The sequence below is a fragment of the Chiroxiphia lanceolata genome, chromosome 3, assembly GCF_009829145.1.
Source record: "Chiroxiphia lanceolata isolate bChiLan1 chromosome 3, bChiLan1.pri, whole genome shotgun sequence".
Classification (NCBI taxonomy): domain Eukaryota; kingdom Metazoa; phylum Chordata; class Aves; order Passeriformes; family Pipridae; genus Chiroxiphia; species Chiroxiphia lanceolata.
This window is the reverse complement of record NC_045639.1, coordinates 99,839,140-99,853,192: the sequence shown is the minus strand read 5'-3', so window position 1 is coordinate 99,853,192 and position 14,053 is coordinate 99,839,140. Positions and strand designations below refer to the sequence as shown.

The following is a 14,053-nucleotide window of genomic DNA, read 5'->3' as shown; positions in this document are numbered from 1 at the left end:
CTCATGCAAATGGCCTTCATGTGTTCAAAACCTTGCAGCCAACCTGGCAGGAAATGAAATTAAGTTACTCAGGGGTAGTTGGGTTGTGCTTTTGACAATGTGGCAGGGTTGAATTTTAAGCACCCATCCACCCACTGTAATTCTGACTTCATTCCAATAGCATAGGACAAGAAAGTACAAGTTTCTCAAATGCAAGTCTTGGAGTGTAATTATCCCTTGAGCCACTGAAGAAAAATACAGGGAAAACATTTTTCTTTTAAACTGCAGCTTTAAAGATGGAAAGCATTTTCAGTGTATGGAAATGTCTTTTAACCTAGCTCTGCTGGGTATAAAATGAACTTTATTTTGAGTGACAGTCTGCTATTTTCTTCTCAGAATCTTCAGTCTAACTCTATTTCATGGTGTGTCGACTCTCTATATGATTACTCCAATATTCAGGTGCAGAGAAGTAAATGTTTCATGAAAGTGATGTCCCTGTCAGTAGTGTGCATATCATCTGGCCCCCTGAGCTGTCAGTGAACAGATTGTAGAATTACCATTAGAATACAGGAGCCCATAGCTGCAGGCAGTAAATGGAGAGCCGGTAAGCATATGTCACCAGCGTGATATTTTAGCTTCGTATGAATTTGTAAAGTGGAAATAAGCCAGCAGTACCACAGCAACTGCTAACTGTTCTTACTATCCATGTTTCCACATTACACCATATGTTCACAAAATTTGCAGCAAAAAAGGAATAAAAATGGCTTTCCACTTTTGTGAAATATAACTTTGTAAGATGGGGTTTAAAATTTCATTGGTCTAATGCTTTAGAGCTGTGTTTACCCTGATGAAATTTACTTTTTAAGATATCACAGGATTTCTGTAGATGTCTACCTAGGAAATTACATTTAGCTGCCAGCAGGATAAAAACAAGGCACATCTGGTTTGATCCTCTAGGGAGGAAGGTGCTAGATAACGTTTGGATTTCAAAGTCAAATTATGTTTTTAATCGCATTCAAGATGCGGTTGGATAGCAGTCCATCCATGCAGGCAGAAAGAGAGTTCATCAGTGTTGGCTTTCACTTTTTGTTATTAACCTTGGCAAATTTTGTCTCTCAAATTTGCTACAATTGTTTTGAATTAAAAAGGAAGGCCTGGGGTCAGTGAAGAGGTACGTTTGCCTTTAATGTCAATTCTTTATTTTCAAATGTTCGTTTTAGAAATTATAGGAAGACACGGTGGTAATTCCATTAGGTCTTAAACCACTTACAAATGATAAGTTCATTACATCACTTTCCATGGCCCATATTACACTTTTTCTCATTTGTAGTAACATTGAAGGAAACCAAGACTCCTCTCTCTAACTCCCAACACCTAGTGCAAAATAGTAATTGACCAAAATGCTGGTATTTGGACACATATTAAGTCTGAATTACATTCTGCAGATATCTGTGCCTCCCTATCTACTCTGCAATATGAAATGGGAGGGACACCCTGTCAGAAGGACATTATGCTTTTAAGAGATGCAGGATACTTAGACACTAAAACAAGATGGGGTAAATTTGGGATATAAGCGTTAACCAGATCAGGGCCCTGTTTCTTAGGTGAATAAAGCATATGATGGTCCCTTCACCCAAAAGGTTATCTGGGACTATGACAAGACATTATTATTAGACAGTGAGAAAGAATTTTTTTGCCCTATGCTTTGACACAGAACAGTAGCTTTTGATCACCCATTCCCAGATGCAATATGCACTTATCACCCATTGTCTTGCAGAGGGTAACAGGCACCATTAGCACAACCGTAATTATTAATAATGATTCAACCAATGAATAAATAGATGGCTATTTTCTTGGCTGGAACATGATAAATAGAAGTAGTGACATCAGAGAAATTTCAGTCTTAATAGCTGACAAGGTCATACCTACTGAGACACATCCCATACACAAAAACTAGAGATGTGTTTAATTATTTCCTTTATGGAAAAAAACCCAAACAAACCACCCAGTCAAATGTCATGACCTTCTGAGCATCCTTGTAGAGTCATTTATTTGGTAAAGCATTTGGACAAGTTCAGATTTTATTTCTTGGAGGTGAAAAAGAAAACACAGCTCTCTTGTTCTGATTTATTGGCTAGCTGAGTTAATTTGTTCTCTCTATGGGATTATTGCTATGCTGTTTGCTGGCCATCATTTGGAATTGTAAATCTAATTAATTTTATGTGCACCTAGAGCTTTTCTGTGGTAGTCTTTATACTGCTTAAGTATAGATAAATAGAATAATAATAATACATGTATAAAAATGAAGCAAGACCAGGGGGAGGTTACAAATTAGGAGATACTGAAAGACCAAAAAGATGAAATTGCAAACAAAACCAAATCCTCAAGCACTGACTGTCCTATGAGGGAATAGTCTTATTGAAATCCGGATTTTTCTTTTTTTTTATGTGTGTGCGTGTGCGTGCAGCGAGGTCCATGATCTATGACTGCACTGAATTTGAAGGTTCTACGCAATGGCATTGTGAAAAATCACCAATATGCCTGCAGCATACTTGCTTGCTTTCAGCAATTTTCTTGGCTACAATCAGATAAAGAGATTTGATGACCTTTATTTACCTTAATTTTTCCAAACTGAAGGCTTGCTGCACCTTAGTATAGATAGAAAGGAGTTGGTTCACATACCATGGCTGACAAATTGATGGTTCAGGTATGAGGAAACTCTCTATAAAATCTACATTTTGAACCTCAATATAGTCTATATATTATTATATTTACACATAACATGGTAATAAGAAGGCTGATTTGAGAGATTTTTTTTATTTGTGTGTGTATATATATATTTATGGTAAAGAAGGTTTTCATATTGTCCTCTAGTGTTTCAAGTATTCATCAGATAGACATTTCACAAAACCCTGGTTCCTGTTGGATTACTGGTTTATCATTTGGTAAACCATCAGTTGTCATCAGTACAGAAAGCAAAAATAACATGCCAGTCTCAAAGGCCCTTGTTTACATAAAATTCCAGTTTAAAGTATGATCTCTCTGATATGCTTCTCTCTGTAGAGATAATTGTATGCAAAGAGGACAGAAATCTTGACAATACTTTTAGATCAACCTAAAAATACCCACTTGTAGCTTTCCATTATCTTTTCTGACATGTTTCTGTTGCCTTTTTACTTTTTAGACTTTTTTATCCACACTGAGAATAAAATTGCTTAAAGCTTATTGGGTTCAAACTTCAACTCTGCATAATGTCATTTATTTAATAAGAATGTTTAGGTGTAACCTTTTCTCGCTGTAACAAAAGTATTTGAGGAACTTGATATGGTTCTTCAGTATCTATTAATTATTTTTTTTTCACTGAGAGATTCAATTAGCAGAATCTTTCATTTTCAGCATTTCATAATGAAAATTGTGGTTTTCTTCATTTTGGAATCATAGAATAGTTTGAGCTGCAAGGGACATTTGAACAACATCTAGTCCAACTCCCTGCCATGGGCAGGAACACCTTCCTCTAAATCAAGTTACTCAGGGCTTCATCAAACCTGGCCTTGAACATTTTCAGGGATGAGGCATCCACAGCTTCTCTGGGAAACCTGTTACAGTGTCTCACCACCCTCACATTAAAGATTTTCTTTCTTATGTCCAATCTAAACATACCCTCTTACAATTTATAATCATTGTCCCTTGTCCTGTCACTACAAGTCATGGTAAGAAGTCCTTCTTCATCTTTCTCATAAGCACCCTTTACATACTGAAAGGCTACAATAAGGTCTCCCTGGAGCCTTCTCTTCTCCAGTCTGAACAAGTCCAACCCCATCAGCCTTTCTGCATAATAGAGGTGTTCCAGACCTCTAGTCAATATAGTAGCTCTCCTCTGGACCCATTGTAACAGGTCTGTGTCGTTCTTTTTTAAAAAATCTTCAGTCACCTGCTTTTATTTGAGGTGAAATTTCCCCCATACTGTTTTTAGATGAGATGGATAATTTTGTGTATCTAGAACTTAATGGCAATTAATTATTTATGCATTTTTAATCTAGTAAATAATCACAAAAAAACAACTATCTACCTAAAAAACTGGCTACTTAAAAGTGAAAAAAATGAGTGAGAATAAAACCATCGGCAAATAGCCCTACAACCTTGTCCTGGAGCAAAAAAAGGGGTAGCAAGAGTCAGTAGGGTCTCTGTGAGGAGGATAGAAAGAACCGAAGGGATGTTTGCTGTAACACCAGCCTAGAAGATGGAAGGGTGGAAGGAAACACTACTTGTTTATTTGGACTTGCTGTTGTGACCATACAATGTTTTAGTCTGTCTCTAAAGCTATGGCTTGGGTAAGTTCCCCTGGTGGCTCTGCAGCAGGACAAGTTCTCTGTATGCTGCATGATATCAAGGGCTTCTGGTTCTGCTTGACCTGACAAGCCATATCTGAAAAGCCTGAGAGCAACTGGATATTTCCTTCCTCTCTAAACATGTACACAACACTTCATGTTGAACCAAGCAATGGGTTCAAAGAATTCTTTCTAAGTACCTTCAATCTTCATTTCTCTCAGAACATACAGAAAACCATGAAGAACTGGTTGTCCACCAAAAGGTCCTTGGGTTTACACCCCTGCAGAATCAAGATTGAAGGAGACACTATGGAGCTCATCTGCCCTGTAACCAGAGCAGGTCTCAGCTAGCTCATCTCAGTGGAAAGCAAGGCTGAACTGTCCCACCGTGGCATAGCTAGTACTCAGAAAGCTGTTCTCTATACTTTTTCCACTTGCTCTGAGGAAGTGCAGCAACTGTCAAAACAGGAAGAAAAATCATCACCTAAATTTCACCAGATAAGAGTTCTAGCGGGCAAAACTCTTTCACAGGCTATGTCCACCTGAAATAAGGGTCTTCCTATTAGCTATAAGAACACCAGAATAAAACAGAATCTGATCATATAAATACAAGCTCCATATTCCCTACAACGTCTGCAAAGTGTTGAGATTCATGAAACCAGATCTTACATACAATTACAACATCACCAAGGCGTGCTTGGTGAGGATATCAGTCAGCTTGCAGTTCTCTGTCCCCTGGAAGCCTGGAACAACCAAAGAAAAGAACAGTAGACATAATATTTCCTCACTATCAAAAGAAAACTCAAACCCTGAAACACCGAAAGAAAAAAAAGCAGATTTATGCTGGCTAAGATGAGTTATTGCTTTTTTTTTTTTTTCTCCTTGTGTTTTTTTACCTTAGGTACTTCTCTGAAGCAGACTTCTTCTTAAACCTGTGCTAGTTTTTAATCACAGCAGCACAAATAAAAACTTTGCAAACATCTGTTTCTGTTTGTGTTTGTATACATTATGAAGCAATTCTTTAAAAAAGAAATCTGTAGGAGAATTTGCTACCCAGGATGAGGCCTCAATTGCCAAATTCTATTTGGGATCTAATCCTATATCTGTATAATAAATCCTGAAAATGATGTTTACACTGGAAATGCTGACAGAACTTTCACCGTAATTACAGCATGTTACTATAAATACACGTCTGTGCAGCATATATATGTACTGTATCCATATATATACCCTGTATGCAGTGTTTTTTTTAGTCATATGGCATTTCATGTTTGACTTTTTTCAGAAGTAGAGATGTTGCAGCCCTGCCCTGAACACAGTTAACAACAGAGACAATAATAAAATTATTACTATATTTATTGTGACAGATCCACACAGCTGTCACCTTTGATGATGATATATTGATACAATAGACTGCAAGAATAAGCAACTGACTAATGTATATTGCAAAAGATAAACCTGCAAGTAGGAATTTTGTTCTAATTAAAGGAGAAAAAGACAAATGTGCAGGTGATAGGACTATCTCAATACACTTTTTCTAGTATCTCACAGGAATCTCTCCAAAGTGGGTTTTAACAGCCTTTATGCTTTCTAGAAACTCAGAGGAACAGAAAAAAACCCCAAACCAAACCAAAACAAAAAAGTTATTGGGAAAGAAAGAAGCATCCACAAGGTGCCCCAGCACACATTACTCCTGCTCTGTGTGAAAAGAAGGCAAGAGCTCCATTACAGTATGATATCCCTCAGGGGTATTGTCACTGTTGTCAATCAAAACAAGTTTTTCACGAACACATTTACTAAGAAAACCTTGTCTTTTTGTGAGGGGCCACTGTCAAGACTTGTTAGGAGTAAACAAGGCAAGTCCCCTCCCGTTTACATTGACATCAGAAGGATGTACATTTAGCTGTTTCTCAGGCTCAGCCTCTCCAGTGTGCAGAATCCTGGAACATGCTGAAGCAGAAAAGCCTGATATGTAAGGACAGGCTTGGAGTGAGTCAGTGAAACATAAACAGACCATACAGGACAAGGAAACCACAATTACTGTGGGGAGGCAAGCAAGGGGGTTTATCCGTGAAGTTTTCTGAAATACTAATTGCAGTTTCTTTCGTGACAATTAAGACATTTCAAAAGATAAAGTAAATAATTCTATATATGCAAAACCATATATGCAACAACCATTCAGCTTACTGGTCTTATTCTGCAGCTCTAGAAGGGCAGGGCTAATTCTAAATCAGCTGAATTAGTTTTATCTTGAGTTCTAGTAATAGTCAGTGCTTAGTCTTAAAGACTAAATCCCCAGAGTCATGAGTTTCTAAGATAATCTCATGCTTTATTACAGCAAAAAGCAGAATTTTTGTTGTTATGGTCAAAAATTAGCCTTAGAGGTTCCCCAGGGCCCTTTAATAGGAAAGCAAGTAAAAAGTGCCAGAAAGCTTCTTGCAGTTTTAAGCAAAACAATGAGTTTTCTCTTCTTTTTGTATAGACAAGCAAAACCCCAACTCAGACAGCAAAATCAGAAAAGCAAAATAGCAGCAAGCAATAGGAAAAAAAATTGAAATTGAACTAATTTTTTTAACTATTCTACCTGTAGTAAGATAAGAGATATGAGAATGACATTCCTGTTATAAGTAATGCCTGAAGCATGGAGCAGCTGAGCAAGATTTTTGGTAACTCCAGACAGAATGAGACTACAGAAATATCAACTAATCAATTGCTTACTGAATCAACTTGCTGCCTTAGGTCACAGCATTGTTATTTACAAGGTCTGGCCTCTGGATCTCATTCTTACTACCTATGCAGATACCCACAAATTTTCACCTTTTATTGATGTAACAGCACTATTTCATGGAAAAATATGGGAAAAATTATCATCATTTATGGAGTAGACATATAAATGCAGAACATATAAAATTCAATGCTATAAACCTAATCTTATACGTATGTTCTTCTAAATTCATATTACTAATTTTAAAAGAGAGGTCATATCATCAGTAACTACTATATTTCACCTTCAGAGAAATCATCCCTTGTAAATATTTTCCACACTTTTTTTTAAATGTGTACTTACAGTGGAAGTATTCCAATACTTTACTTAATTATGTATGTATATATTTGTGTATAAAGGCGGTAAACTATATTTACTTAAATCTGCATCATTTTTTAATCAGTAGATAAAGGCACTATTGCACTATTTTGGTTGAAACAACTATTATTGATTCTTCATTTCTTGCAAAATATGTTCAGATTTTTGTATCTCATAACTAGAATTATTAAATGGAAATTGTTTTTGCTAGTTATAGTAAACCTAATACCTTTCTATCACAGCTCTCTTATGAAAACATTTACAATAAAAGAAGTCTGAGGTCTATTTACCTCGCATTTGTATTACAAAAAGTTATACCACAACTACAGAAGTGAGAACTACTAGGATATTTTGCTTTGCTTTGTTGTTTTCTTTCATATTATCCAGAAATTTGCAAATCTGAATAAAGACTGAACACATATTCAGAACTGAAAACAATATGTGTAACTGTATAGACATTAAATATTCCATAACTGAACTTAAGATTGTCTCTGGGACAAAAGAGTCCAGTTTGCAGGAGGCATCCTTGAGGGAGACAGATCTGGAGAAATGCCTCCAAACAGCAAGGACAGTTGAATTGTTCAAGGGAAAAAGGGCCAAAATAATAATAGCCATTAGCAAAGAGCAAGTACACTACTGGTTTGAGCTGAAGTGACATGCTGACACAATTGTGCACTGTAGGAAACAATACAGAAATTAGAAAGCTTCATACATAATCTGTGGAGACTGGGAAAAGTTAGATGCAAGAGAATTTTTTTTATAACCTAGTCCCATAATATTTCAGAAAGACATTCTTTAAAACACAGAACACATCTATGCTACCTAAATGAAAAAGTGCCAGGCAGTGACTTTGAGCACTGACTGGGACTGCTAGTCTTCTGCAGCGCATAATTGGTAGCATATTCCCTGGCAGAGTTTTCGCCTGTCCCAGTTACAGTTCTCTGAGACAATGACTGGGCACAGTTCAGGGGATAACTTGTGCCAAGACCATTCCCAAAAGGCCATGTGGAGAAGAATGCAGTGGTTTGGGTATCCCCCAACCTACACTCTCTTAACTTTGCAGCAGTCAACACTGCACCCTCAAACACTCCTCTTGCCACAAGACACTTCATGCAACACATTCCCACAGCTTCATGTTATAAAAACATCACCCTGGTAGATAACAGTCTTCACGTCCTTTCACACCCTACAAGTAAAAAAGAAATCAAATATAAAAATAGGGTTCTTTTAAAAAGCCCAGACAAGTTACAGGAGTCAGAACATACCCCTAAGATCCTTGGGCGGTAGGACTATGACAGTGGTCTCTGGTCTTGTTTTATTTATTACTATAGACAGATCAAAGAGACTTTCACTGATACCTATGATGCATGCTACAAGATATCAGATCTCTCAACACACACACAGTACTGAAGATACCACTACACATTTTGGTTTTGTATTTGTAGCGGTGTTATTGCATCAGTAGCCAATTCAGTAAGACAAATCAGCAATATTTGATGGAAGAAATTTGACAAAATATCAATTAAATGCAAAAGGACATTCTGAGTGTCACAAGCTTTTAATAAGAAACCCACAAAGTTCAAGTCATTATCACCCAAGGTCCCTGGCAGCTGACAGATAGAAGGTCAGCTCTTCAAGAGAGCATGGAAATAAAATCAATACACAGACACACAGTGGTGGCTGTATGTTCACCTCAGGCTATATAGCCTGCTGTGTTATGATGCATAGTATTTCCAATTTCAGTAGCCACTGGCAGATAAAAGAACAATGTGACTAACAAAAAATTCAGTCCTCTTTGATTCCCCAGCTGAAACGAAGAAGAAAGCTTTTGCTAGCTGGTTTAGTTAAGGAAAAGGAAGCAAACACTCATAAAAAGAACTTATAGAGAGCAAGGGCACTGGCTGACATTACTGAATACATTGCACATTTTCTTAACCACTTAGCTACAGCATCTCATTTTACTGCAACACTGTACCAAGCTATTTACTGCATAAGAAATGTAAGAGAACTGGCACTGTGAGTCTTTGGTGTTGTAACAGAGCATACCAATGAGTAAAAAGAAAATAGATTCTGTTGAGGAAATATTCACCTTGCCTAAGCTTCTGACTTTCATACACTGGAAATTTACATAAACTGTCTGGAACATCCAGATCCTGAGACAGTTCTCTACAATAAGGCCAAATGCTTCCTTTTGGTATCACCTGAGATCAGAAGATAACTTCACCTACCACCTGTGAAACTGTAGGAGCATAATTCTGTTATCTTTGACAGAATATGTTGTGGTAATGATTAATACTGCAGCAGAATTAACACTTTTTTTAGCTAATTTTCATCTATTTTTTTTTCCTGAATATCAAAACAATACTTATTTAAAAAAAGTTAGGGATTTTTATGTTCATTTTTATTTTTATTGGGTTTGCATCACAAGGTTTTGGTAGGTGAGGGGGGCTACAAGGGTGGCTTCTGTGAGAAGCTGCTCAGAAACTTCCCCTGTGTTCAACAGAGCCGATGCCACCTGGCTCCAAGGCAGACCCACCACTGGCCAAGGCTGAGCCCCTCAGCAATGGTGGTAGCACCTCTGGGATAACAGTGTCCTGGTTTTGGCCAAGGACAGGGTTAAGTTTTGGCGATAGCCGAGAAGAGGTGTAGCTGAGGGGCATGGCCACTAATGTTCTTCCATACCACCTCATCATTGCCAGGGATTGGAGAAAGGTACTCCCTCTTCTGAGAAGAAGGGCGTTCCTTACCGTGGGGAGAAAGCACGGTGGGAAAGAGCCGTTTCCCTGTGTCATACCTTTTGTTATTAATATTGTTACTGCTACTGTTTATTTTCTTATCTCATTGCTGTTTCCAGTAAATTGTTCTTATCTCAACCCTGATTTTCACATTTTGTGCCTCCAATTCTCAACTTCATCCCGCTGGATGGGGAAGGTGAAGGGGAAGGGGGGAGCAAGCGGCAGCATAGTTTTAGCGAGACTACTAAATTGGAGAATATCATTCCTAAACCACAACAGACTTAATTTGACACCCAACTAATATTGGGTGCTAATGTTGCTGTCATAGCCTCGGAAGAGAGTACAACATGGAAGCTGATGACTGCTAAAATTTTCCTAACACTACTTCCTCCATCTTCCCCCTCTCATAAAAAGCCAGTGCACTTCAGTTAAATGTTTGCATAAGTGAGTTCACAAATAACTGAAATACTTTAGAAAACATTTTCCATCTTAAGGTAAAGCATGGAAATTTTTAGTGTAAACTGTTAAACACGTGAGGAAATTAAATAGGGGTGCATAATGGAAAGTTTCTGGTTGCTTAAATCTACAATCGACATATCATAGAATCACAGGTTGGAAAGGACTCCTGGAGGGCATCTGGTCCAACCCTCCTGCTCAAGCAGGACCACCTGAAGATAATAGCCCTCAACTGTGTCTAGATGGCAGGATGGAGACTCCATCCTTATGGAGGATGGAGACTCCATAAGGCCCCCTGGGCAACCTGTGCCAGTGCTGGATCCCTCACAGTAATGACATGTTTTCTTAGGTTCAGGCAGAGGCTTCTGTGTTTCAGTTTGTGCCCACTGCCTCTGGTCTGCCAGTTACAGAGGGTGTAATGGTCTGCAGTGGAAGCATATAGAAGCTAATTTACAGATTTTGTTCTAGTGGCTAACCCAACTGTGTGGCACAGGACAGTTCCCAGAAGAATCTTCAGTTCATTTGAAAGAAAGAAAGACACAAGTCTCCCAGCTGCTCATGGGTTCAGGATTTGGCACTGGACATGTTTAATTCCAAAGGTGTGACAACAAACCTATTTCTTCCAGAATTAACATTCATTTTCATACATCTCAAATGAAGAATTTTAAAATTTTGTAGTGGGTACGACCTGTAGCTTTTCATTCACATTAAACGTTGCTGAGCTGCAATTCTTTTAACTTCTCTTACAGCTATTTAATTTCCCTCCCCATCATTACCAGTCATTTTTGTTTGGTTATTATTATTTTCATTTGTTTCTTTTTGCAAGAAATGGAGGAAGATAACAGCTATGTCACGGTGACAGAGCACCAAATCTGGGCTCCAGCCCAGGTGCTGTCATGGCCATGTCACAGGGAGCAAAATGTTGGTGGTGCCTGGATTGGTACCTGCACCGACCCACTATGGCCATGGAGAACACAGGTGAACAAGGGCTGAGAGAAGAAGGCAGGGAGGAGTGGGGAGGGTAGGAAACCAAGGTCTGCCTGTGGCAGTGGAGGAAGGCTGCTCCTCCTTTGCTTCTCCTGTGTATTGCAGATGGGATATCTAGACAGGGATGTGACCAGACTACAACATGCTCCTGTATTCTCCCTCCTCTGCCACTCAGCCAGAGAGCTACCAGGCTCTACAGGACAGACAGGCACCCCATCCTGGTCTTACAGCAATCTGGAAGCTTCCCACAACCACGGGCAGAGACAGCTCCACACTCTTTCCCTGTGGCCAAGGGTTGGGCCCCACAGGAGCTCCTGGCACCAGCCCTAGCAGTGTAGTGGCCATGTCACAGTGGGAACAATGCTGGTGGTGGGCCCCTGTCATAGTGGGGATGGTGACATGATGGCCCAGGACGAATGCCTTGTGGCTGTCAGGGAAATATGGGATGGACAGTCCTGGTGTGAGGCTGGTAAAGCTCCAGGCAGGGAGGCTTCCCATGCTGACAGAAGGTAGATTCTCCATTTGTTGATACTTCTGTCTTTGACTGCCACAGACCCAGACAGAGCTACAACCAAATTATGGCACATGCCAGTCTTCTCCCTCCTCCAGCACTCAGCTGAAGAGCACTGCAACTTGTACTAGGACATGAACCTAAGCTTAAGGAAACATCCATAGCTTCATTCTGTATCACATCATGGTCCTACAGGTGGCTAGAGAGTTCCCACAGCTGTGGATGAAGGGAGCTCCACACCACCCACCATCTCTGTACCCTGTCATGGTCCTAGATGCAGCTGGAAGGGCACCAGAGCTATGGACAAAGGGAGTTCCATGCTACCCCCCCCTTTCCTGTGTGAAACTTCTCCGTGTCTAACCTCCTTACAAACATGCAAGGGAAAACTAGAATTCACCTTGTGAAAAAGACAAGTCTAGAACTTCATCAGCATTATTTGTCTTAATAAAAATCTGCAATGGAAGCATCTATGTAATACATACTAGCACCAAAATATCTGCCTTATCTATTTCCTGCTGATTTTCTAAATATTTGTTCTCTCAGACAGAGCAACAGCAATTTATTAATATTTATTTTTAAGCCCTGAGGACAGATTTACACTTCTCAGGAGGGAATGCATATATATGTATTTATGTGTATGTGTGTATATACAGATATTCATTTGCATATATATATTAGGTGCATATTATACGCATAAAGGAAAAGTCACCATATGGAAACAATGCCAGATTTTGAAGACAACTCACCTAACAACTATGAAATGACTCTCCCTGCAGCTCTAACTCTGCCTGCTGTATATGTGGATCCATTAGATGAAAGCATGCAGAGAATGAGAAAGACTCCATGGTCTGAGGCAGTAGAGATAGTTGTGCCTGTTTATTGAAAGAGAAGATTTCTTTTTCTTTTACTCTTTAATTTTTACCTTATTGATTTTTTGCTTTTTCTGTTTGATGAATATTGATTGTACTCACGCAGTGTTGCACTCGTACTAGTGCTTTTTTTCTCTCTTTTTTTATTCACTGCGGTAATTTACTTGGGGTATGAAAACTGCTGAGTGTCACAGAATCACAGTATCACAGAACTTGGAAGGCACCTATTAAGATCACCCAGTCCCTCCCCAGAGGAGGGTCAAATACAGCAGATTGAGTGTGCCCTCAGCAAGTCAGCAGTATCTGCTGATACACCAGAGGGTTGTGTTGCCGTCCAGAGGGACCCCAACAAGCTGGAGAAATGTGCTGACAGAAACCTCCTGAAGTTCAACAAGAAGTCCTGCACCTGAGGAAAAACAACCCCATGAACCAGTGTGTGCTGTGGGCCACCCAGATGGAAAGTTTCTCTGCAGAGAAGGACCTGGGGGTCCTGGTGGACACCAGACTGAATGTGATCCAGCAATGTGCCCTTGCAGCAAAGCACAGCAATGGTGTTCTGGGCTGCATTAGGGAAAGTCTTGCCAGCAAGTCGAGAGAGTTGATCCTGCTCCTTTATTCAGCTTTGCTGAGGCCACACCTGGAGTACTATGTCCAGCTTTGTGTTCCTCACTACTACAAGGAACCTACTGTATTGTCCCGTCAGCAGATAACACTGTGGTTAACATCTCTCACAAGGACAACCTTGAGGCTTCTTCCAGTTGTTTGAAAAAGGTTCTCAGCAGAGTCATCACCTGTCTCCAGGTGGAGCTGTGTGCATTCCTGCTTCTCTCACACATAAAGGGCAACTCTTCCTCCTCATCATCCCACCCTGTCCTTGTTAAGAGCTGATACGCCTCCACTGCAGCACTCTATTCATGTGAGCCATCCTGTCACTTGTTTGTGGTTGCACCCAAACCACAGCCCTGCTTGCTCCCTGTGCTGCTGGGTGTAGGCATTTGGGATACAGCTTTTCCTGTGCTGATTTCCTAGGAAGGGCATGAGATCTTCCCCCTCGTGCCACCCCGTCAGCATGGATGTGCCTGTGCTGCAGGCAGGGCCCTTCCACC

At 39.7% G+C, this 14,053-nt stretch overlaps 1 long non-coding RNA gene across 1 annotated transcript; it reads right to left on the bottom strand.

Annotated features, from left to right (window-relative positions):
- Positions 1-4,570: 4,570 nt before the first annotated feature.
- Positions 4,571-11,909, bottom strand: LOC116784779. The gene is made up of 3 exons (XR_004356240.1): positions 11,796-11,909; positions 8,435-8,575; positions 4,571-4,763 (listed from the first exon to the last, which is right to left on the bottom strand). It is a non-coding gene; the product is annotated as an uncharacterized LOC116784779 (long non-coding RNA).
- Between the last annotated feature and the right edge of the window lie 2,144 nt (positions 11,910-14,053).